Source organism: Marmota marmota, unplaced genomic scaffold, assembly GCF_001458135.2.
Source record: "Marmota marmota marmota unplaced genomic scaffold, marMar, whole genome shotgun sequence".
NCBI lineage: Eukaryota > Metazoa > Chordata > Mammalia > Rodentia > Sciuridae > Marmota > Marmota marmota.
In genome coordinates, this window is record NW_026000001.1 from 1,725,717 (window position 1) to 1,733,392 (window position 7,676).

The 7,676-nt window shown below is 50.0% G+C and overlaps 1 long non-coding RNA gene across 1 annotated transcript; it reads right to left on the minus strand.

The window, feature by feature from the left end:
• Positions 1-6,130: 6,130 nt before the first annotated feature.
• LOC125618121 lies at positions 6,131-6,985 on the minus strand. Its single transcript, XR_007349371.1, has 3 exons — positions 6,858-6,985; positions 6,307-6,502; positions 6,131-6,182 (listed from the first exon to the last, which is right to left on the minus strand). It is a non-coding gene; the product is annotated as an uncharacterized LOC125618121 (long non-coding RNA).
• Positions 6,986-7,676: the final 691 nt, after the last annotated feature.

The window sequence follows — 7,676 nt, forward strand, 5'->3', positions numbered from 1 at the left end:
TCACGCGGTGACCACCACTCAAGGCACAACTGTCAGTCACCATCATGTTGGATTTGGGGCTTCAATGTGCCATTCGTGTACTCAGTGTCCTCATGTTTCTTGGAGTTTTGCATCGGTTCAGCCAGTGATGCATTTTTGTCACCAAGCAGCTGCATGCAACCAGGCATCAAAGACTTGGAGAAGATGAGAAGACCCAAGGGGCCGGAGGAGCCATTGTTTCCAATTCCCCTCAGGAGATCCGTACAGGAGGTTGAGTCACTGCTTGATAGGAGTCCCTACCCACCGACTCATCAAAATCAAATGCATCAAAGTTCAGGTGACACAGACACTCCCTGATGTCTGCTGGCCACAGACTTTGTTCCAAACACAGTAGTAATTAAAGACCAAGGCCACCATTCAGCAGGCTGCTTCAAAGAGCCACTCACTTCTGTGGCTAGCTGGGGACACCTGGGGACTGACTGCAAAGATTTGACAGCCCTGGGGAAGGCACTCTGGGCCTCCACAAACTCTCCTGGGTTTTCCTGTAGGGAAGAGAAAAGGGTTAGAGAGCAGGCAGTGGGGGTGGGGGGCAAGGCTTTGGGGATGGCAGGGGAGTCAGCAGCCACGACCTTGGGGAAGCTGTCCCCGTCTGGGTGTTGTCTGCTTCTGGGGGGACGTTCCCTGTCAGCCGTACCTGACGATCTCTGGCAGGGGTGCAGGTCTAGAGTCTAGAAGGGCCCTTTGGGGAGTGAGATGGGAACCAAATTCAAGGCGTTGGCATTTAGGTGCATGTGGGTGGGAGAACTGGCGTGCCTTCCCCCGGGGGGCCAGGGCAGTCTTTCTGTGCCGTTCTCCTAGACTCTCTAGGGTTGGATTATCCTCAGTTGGTGGATCCTGAGAAGATGCCTGTGCTTGGTGAAAATGCTTGTCGGCTCAGTGCATTAGAGCCTCGCCCCTGAGCCGGGTCTGGGTTTACGACCAGAGCTATGTGAGGTTCTGCAGCTGCATCTTGGCCCTCCTCGCACGCACAGCTTCTGTGCAACCAGGACACACAGGCCACACAGAAGGAGGTCACGAGAGCGTCTTCACATCCCCCTGGAGGTGGCAGGTGAGTGAAGCCCCCTGTGGGTACAGATGGCCCTTCAGGTAGCAGACACGTGCCACCGGAGACCTCATCATCTTCCCAGGATGATGACCCTGGTTATCAGTGATTTTAGTGGTTTTATTTTAGTCACCACCCCACTGTCTTCCTACAGGTTGTGTTGTGCCGTCTACTCCACCGTCAGCCGATGGGTGGGGAACTTGTAATACAGGAAGCTTCAAGGAGTCAGGAAAGACCAGGCACATCCGGCCCTCCGTGAATCCGTGCTTAAAACTGGGTTTACATCCCTTCCCAAAACTGTTTTGTTTCTCCAACTTGGGTGCATAGCATGGCTTATTAAATCGGTTATCAGAGGCAATTTGACTTGGATCAATCGTATGGAGCCAATTCAAACCGCATATTTTAAAAATATTTTTTTAGTTGTTGATAGATCTTTATTTTATTTATTTATAGGCAGTGCTGAGAATCAAACCCAGTGCCTCACACATGCCAAGCAAGTGCGCTACCGCTGAGCCACAGCCCCAGCTCAAATTGCATGTTAACAGTTTGTTTTGCTTTTTCTTTCTTTTCTTTTTTTTTTTTTTTGATATTTGTCAGTTATCAATGGACCTTTATTTATTTATATGTGGTGCTGAGAATGAACCCAGTGCTTCACACATGCTAGGTAAGCCCTCTACCACTGAACCACAAACCAGCCCCCTGTTTTGCTTTTTTTTTTTTGGTTCTGCAGGATAGAACCCAGGCGTTCTCTACCACTGAGCCACATCTCCAGGCCTTTTGTTTTTTGTTTTGAGACAGGTCTCACTGAGTCCTAGAGGCTGGGCTCCTACCCCAGCCTCTCAATTTGTTGGGATGACAGATGTGCACCTCTGTGCCAGGCTGAATGACAAAACATAACTTGGCCATGGGTAAAGTTGGGTGAGAGTTCACTCATTACAATAATGCCACAACTGACAAGAGGACTTGGTGGTCTCTATTGCATGCAACCTTCCAACAGAATGGCTATATCAGGGCTATTAGGAGTTGCATGCCATTTCTGAAACACATATCAATAAAACTCACACAAATACTACTTGAAGAAAGTCCAGCATTATTCTTTGACAGGGTTTCTCATGTAATTTATCAAATAAGCCTAATAAGCTTTTTTTTCTTGTTTTTTGGTATTGGGAATTGAATTCAGGGGCACTTGACCACTGAGCCACATCCCCAGCCTTATTTTGCATTTTATTTAGAGACAGGGCCTCATTGAGTTGCTCAGCACCTCGATTTTGCTGAGGCTGGCTTTGAACTCGTGATTCTCCTTTCTCATCTACCCAAGCCAGTATATTACAGGTGTGAGCCACCATGCCCGGCTCTAATAAGCTTGATACCTTTCTTTTTTAAAAAATATTTTTAATTGCAGATGGACACAATACCTATTTTTATGTGGTGCTGAGGATCAAACCCAGTGCCTTCCACGTGCAAGGCAAGCACTCTACCATTGAGCTACAATCCCAGCCCTCTTTTTCTTTCTTAATATTTATTTCTTAGAAGTAGTTGGACACAATACCTTTATTTTATTTATTTATTTTCATGTGGTGCTGAGAATCAAACCCAGGACCTCACACGTGCTAGATGAGTGCCCTACCACTGAGCCACAACTACAGTCCCCCCATACCTTTCTTTCACAAGGTGAGAGACACATTTTTCAATACTTTCCAGTGACTCAACTGGAAAACTCCACAGTTAATTCTAATCCAAAAATATTTGAATTAACTAACTGATCAAAACAGGATCACAGGTCACCTTGAAATAATAGTCATTCATTTAACCAGAATGATAATTAAACACTTAAAAGATAAATACAGGCTGGGGTTGTGGCTCAGTGGTAGAGCCCTTGCCTAGCATGTGTGAGGCCCTGGGTTTGATTCTCAGCACCACATATAAATAAATGGATAAAATAAAGGTCCACCAACATCTAAAAAATAAAAAAAAAAGATAAATACAGAAAGTTATATAGTTTTAGGAAAAATCTTAGCTTCCCAACAGAGGCCTCAATCTTCTTAAGTGATCAAAACCCAATAATGGTGACAGGGATGCAGGGGATGATTGTTTAGTCCCTAGGCCAATTTCCTACCAAGAGTAGATTGACCTCCAAGAGGACATTTTTGCTTTAGCAAAAGGGACCAAATTCTAGTTTTGCATAAGTACACTTTCAATATAGAAAAACTTGTGATTCTAACTACATCTGGATTGATGACAGGTGACATTCCTCAGGAGGTCCCCCTCCTGTAAACCTCTCACTACCTTGTCTCACCCCTTGGTGGGGGTGTCCCGTGCACTCCAGCCTCTCCTCTTGGAACAAGCCATCATTCTGCTTTGGGACAAAATCTCTCTCTTTTCCCCTTATCAAAAACACATCTTCCACGTTAGTGTCACTTATCAAAACAACCCTTACTTTGTCCACTTGCAGAATCGACCCCCTTGTTATTTCTAGTTTTAATGACCATATACTGATTTCAAATTACCAAAAAAAAAAAAAATTCTTTTGAAAGGATGACGGGATCACTTAGGAAGCTTTGCCTAATTTACCTGTTCTTAGCTATTACACGTGAATTTCTCATCGAGTAGGTTCGCCACTGAAGGAATTCACGAAGCGCCACCTGAAACACACACACTGGGGGCCTATTTTTGGAGAAGTAGTACTCTGAGCCCCCTCCAAATGCCCCAAGCCCCGATCCTCAGAAGGAGCTCACCTTTCCCCAAAGCCTTTTCCTCTGAGGATGTTTCTTCACCCCTGACCACGAGCCGATTCCAGCAAGGTCACTTGCCCGACCTGCCCCACCAGTGCCCTGACGACTGTCCGCCAGGTGGCGCTGCCGGCGGGAGTCGCTGGAGATGGCAGGGGTGGGGCGGGGACGGGCGGCGGTAAAGGACCCTGAGCAGCAAATGACCCAGGGGACTCATCATGTGACGCCACAGGACACTCATCCCCACCCCCGTGCGGTCGACTGTGGAAGGAACCCCTGCTGGGAGGGCGGGCCAAAGACTCAGAGCCACCGATGGGCACCACCGGTCCCCACAGTCCACCACGGGGCCACCGCGATCCTCCGTAGATTTGGGGGCACCAGCCGCGTTCCCAAGGCCACCCAGGCAGCCGCAAAGCTCCAAGGGTCGGGGCTGTCACATGACCCGTGGGTGGCGCTAGGCCGGAAAAGGCAAAGTGACTGGAGCTCGCAGGCCCCTGCCCCAGGTGCCCATAGCACAGGCGTCTGACCCCCGCCAACCCGCCGCCACGAGGTTCAGGCCTCCGGCTCCACCCCAGCCCAAGGGCACCCAGAGCCTGGCATGAGGGTGCCGTGCAGCCTCCCGCGCCCTCTCCCGGGGCTGGATCTGCGTCCTCCTGCCTGCGCTCCCGGTGATGAGCCTGCCCGACCGCCCCCGCCGTGCCCTGCCTTGCCCTGCCGTGCCCTGCCCTGCCCTGCCCTGCCCTGCCCTGCCCTGCCCTGCCCTGCCCTGCCCTGCCCTGCCCTGCCTCTGCACACAGCGACCAGGAGCCTCCGCCCACCTCCAGCAACAGCTGCTCATTGTAATCAGATTTCAGACCTAAATACCTCCACTTACCAAGACAAAGATGGAGACAGAAATCCTCGAGGGAAGTCAAAATGCCAGACAGGCGTGTGGCAGTCACCTGTAGGGTCACCACTCACGGCCTAGGCCGGAGGATCACAAGTTCAACACCATCTGACAACTGAACAATATCCTGTCTCTAAATAAATAAATAAAATGGTCTGGAGATGTGGCTCAGTGGTGGAATGCATGCTCAAGGATTAAAAAAAAAAAAAAGCCAATGGTGCAGCTGGTTATATGGGCTTGTCTTTTGATTATTGTTCTGAACTTGTGATTTTGACCAAGGCACAGAGGTGGTTAAAGAAACAGATCGTGTTGATTTAATCTAAGGTCTTGATGCCACAGGACACACATCTTCCTCCCTTGTAAATGTAAATTTTTGTTTGTTTGTTTCTTTGGCTGTACTGGGGATGGAACCTGGGGTCTGGTAATGCCAGGCTGTACTCTGAGCTGTACTTTAGCCCTAAACAATTTTTTCCACCTTTGAAGTGGGAGAGCAAGAAAACACCTAGTAACTTCAGTTCAAGCAGAGGAGGGCAGGGGGAAGACAGAATGTGAGGTGAGAGCTGTCAATCAATGTAAACTATTTTCTCTAACCCATTAGTTATATAAGCTTTCCATTTGCCTTTTGTAAAGTCTTTTTAAAAAGACAAAAACAATCTTTTTTGAAATGTTTCTAGAAGCTTCTGCTCATCAATAGGCATCCCTGGGTGAGCAGAATTTTGGAGCCTACCTTTTTTAATATATGTTTAAATTTTGGCATTGGGGATCAGACCTAGGACCTCATGCATTCTAGGCAAGTGCTCTCCCACTGAGCTACACCCCAGCCCTTTACTTTATTTGTAGGCAGGATCTTGCCAAGTTGCCCAGACTGGCCTTGAAATTTTGATTCTCCTGACTCAGCCTCCTGAGTAGCTGTAATTACAGGCGTGTGCCACCACACCTGTCCGTGGCTCGGAGATCCCCTCGACCAACTTAGCCAATGGTCCTGCTCTGCCCACCCAGCCACACACCTGAGGCCTTTCTGCAGGACCATGTCCTGTTTCTGTCAGGACTTCCACTCTTGCCAATGACCCATCAGAAGGCAAATCCCAAATGGTCACATGCTCTCTCATGACACAAACTAACTCTGGATTCAATGGGGACTCATTGTGGAAAAGGCAGAGTCCGACCTGAGAGATGCTTATGGCTGACTCTTTGGGTTCCCAAAGGGTTGGTGGCACCCTTCCCAGTTCCTCAAGTGTCATGTTTCTCACGACTAAAACACTCAGAGTCACTCCAGAGGAACTGGGCTGCATGAAATAACCACACAAGAGACAGAGATACCTTTTTCTTTGGGTCCTGTGACGGCTCCTCTGACCTTAGGGATCCGTGGAAAGAGAGAGCAAGTGCTGAACCCTTTTATTGAAGCCACTCAAATGAGGCCAGGGGTCAGGTTTCAGGGGGCTGAGTCTAGCTTCTTGATGTCTGCTGTCAGCAGGTTGACTGACATCTAGGAAGGCCACACCCAAAGGCAGAGCAAGAGAAGGGGACACACAAAGGGAGTTTCCATGGAACATTCTATCCCCAACAGGGCAAGGGGTAATATCACAAAGGGACAGGTGAGTGCAACTTACCCCAGGGTCTGCCTGCTCAGAAGACTTGGCCTTGCTGTCCGAGCAGAAAAGAGTCTGGAGGTGCCAGACTGCAGTCATCTTTCAGGTCTCCGAGGTGCCTCAGGACTGGAAGGCGGGTAACTCAATGTGGCTGCCCACACTCAAGGGTCTCAAAGTTGCCAGCTGTGTCTTTGGGGTTATATGTTTGGGCACCGAACTATGAAAAGACAAAATCGCTACCCATTGAAGATCTTGATCAGCTTCTATCCACGATTCTAGAATTGGGCGGCTTCAGAACCAGAGCAGGTTCAGGGACCCCCAGGGCTGCGACATGGTCAGGCACTGGAAGCCACGTCCACAGACAGCTGTTTGGTTACAGCTCAGTGTTTCGCCTTTTTTGAGTCAGCTGGCTGCCTGCGATTGCCTGAGGAGGATTGGGCCCGGCCACGAGTACCGTCAGGTCCCTGCCTGGATCATTGGACTCCGGTAGGGAGGCGCCCTCAGGCCCCCAAGTCACTTAATTCAACGCCCTCTTCTCTTCCTCATGCCCACCTCTCCCCCCCCCCACTTACCTCTCTGTGGCTCCTCTCAGTTATGCCCACATCACTTAAGGCTTCCAGGGACCCAGTGGCACCGAACCACTCTTTCCCGTCGGCTTTTTATCCTAGGTTTGCCACCCTGGTGTGGCTCCCCAGTCACCACCAACCCTGAAGAATCACCAAGGCTAGGAGGAGAGGCTCCTGATTGGCTCACCTGGGGTCACGTGTCCTCCCTTTGGGTAGAAGTGGTCAGTTTTCCTTCCGTCGTGTTGATTAAGTCCCTCCACCAAGGATGAGGAGGATGAGGGGTTCTATTATCAGAGGAAAGAGCAAGAGATGCTCAGCTGACAAAGACTTCCGATGGCCTCTGTGCCATCTTTGTCACACTGGGCCGGCTGCTCTGGGCAGCTTTTTCCTGTGCTGCATGATATGAGGACAACAGGTAATGAATGAGGTGGAGAAAATGTGCTCATCAAAAATTCCTAAGAGGAGCTGGAGATCGGCTGGGACTAGTTTGGCCAAAGGGAACATATCTGTGCCCCATGGATGGCTGGCTCTTCCTGGGGACAGGCAGGCAGGAGTGGAGGTACCAGGGGAAGGATACGGAGGCCAGGCTGTGCCTGATGTCACCTCCTCTCTGTGCTCTGCCTTGACCTTCAGTGGCGGGCTGACTCCTCACAGTGCCAGGAACACTGGACTTCTCACACTAATGAGAAAGTGGATTCCCCATGATGGCGTCTGAAGAGGGGGGGAGCCCACAGGCCTGGTGGGCAGCAGGACGGAGGAGAGAAGGGGGTCTTGAGGTGCTCCGGCCTGGCTGTTGGGATTCACGCCAAGTTTTGCTTCAGTCTG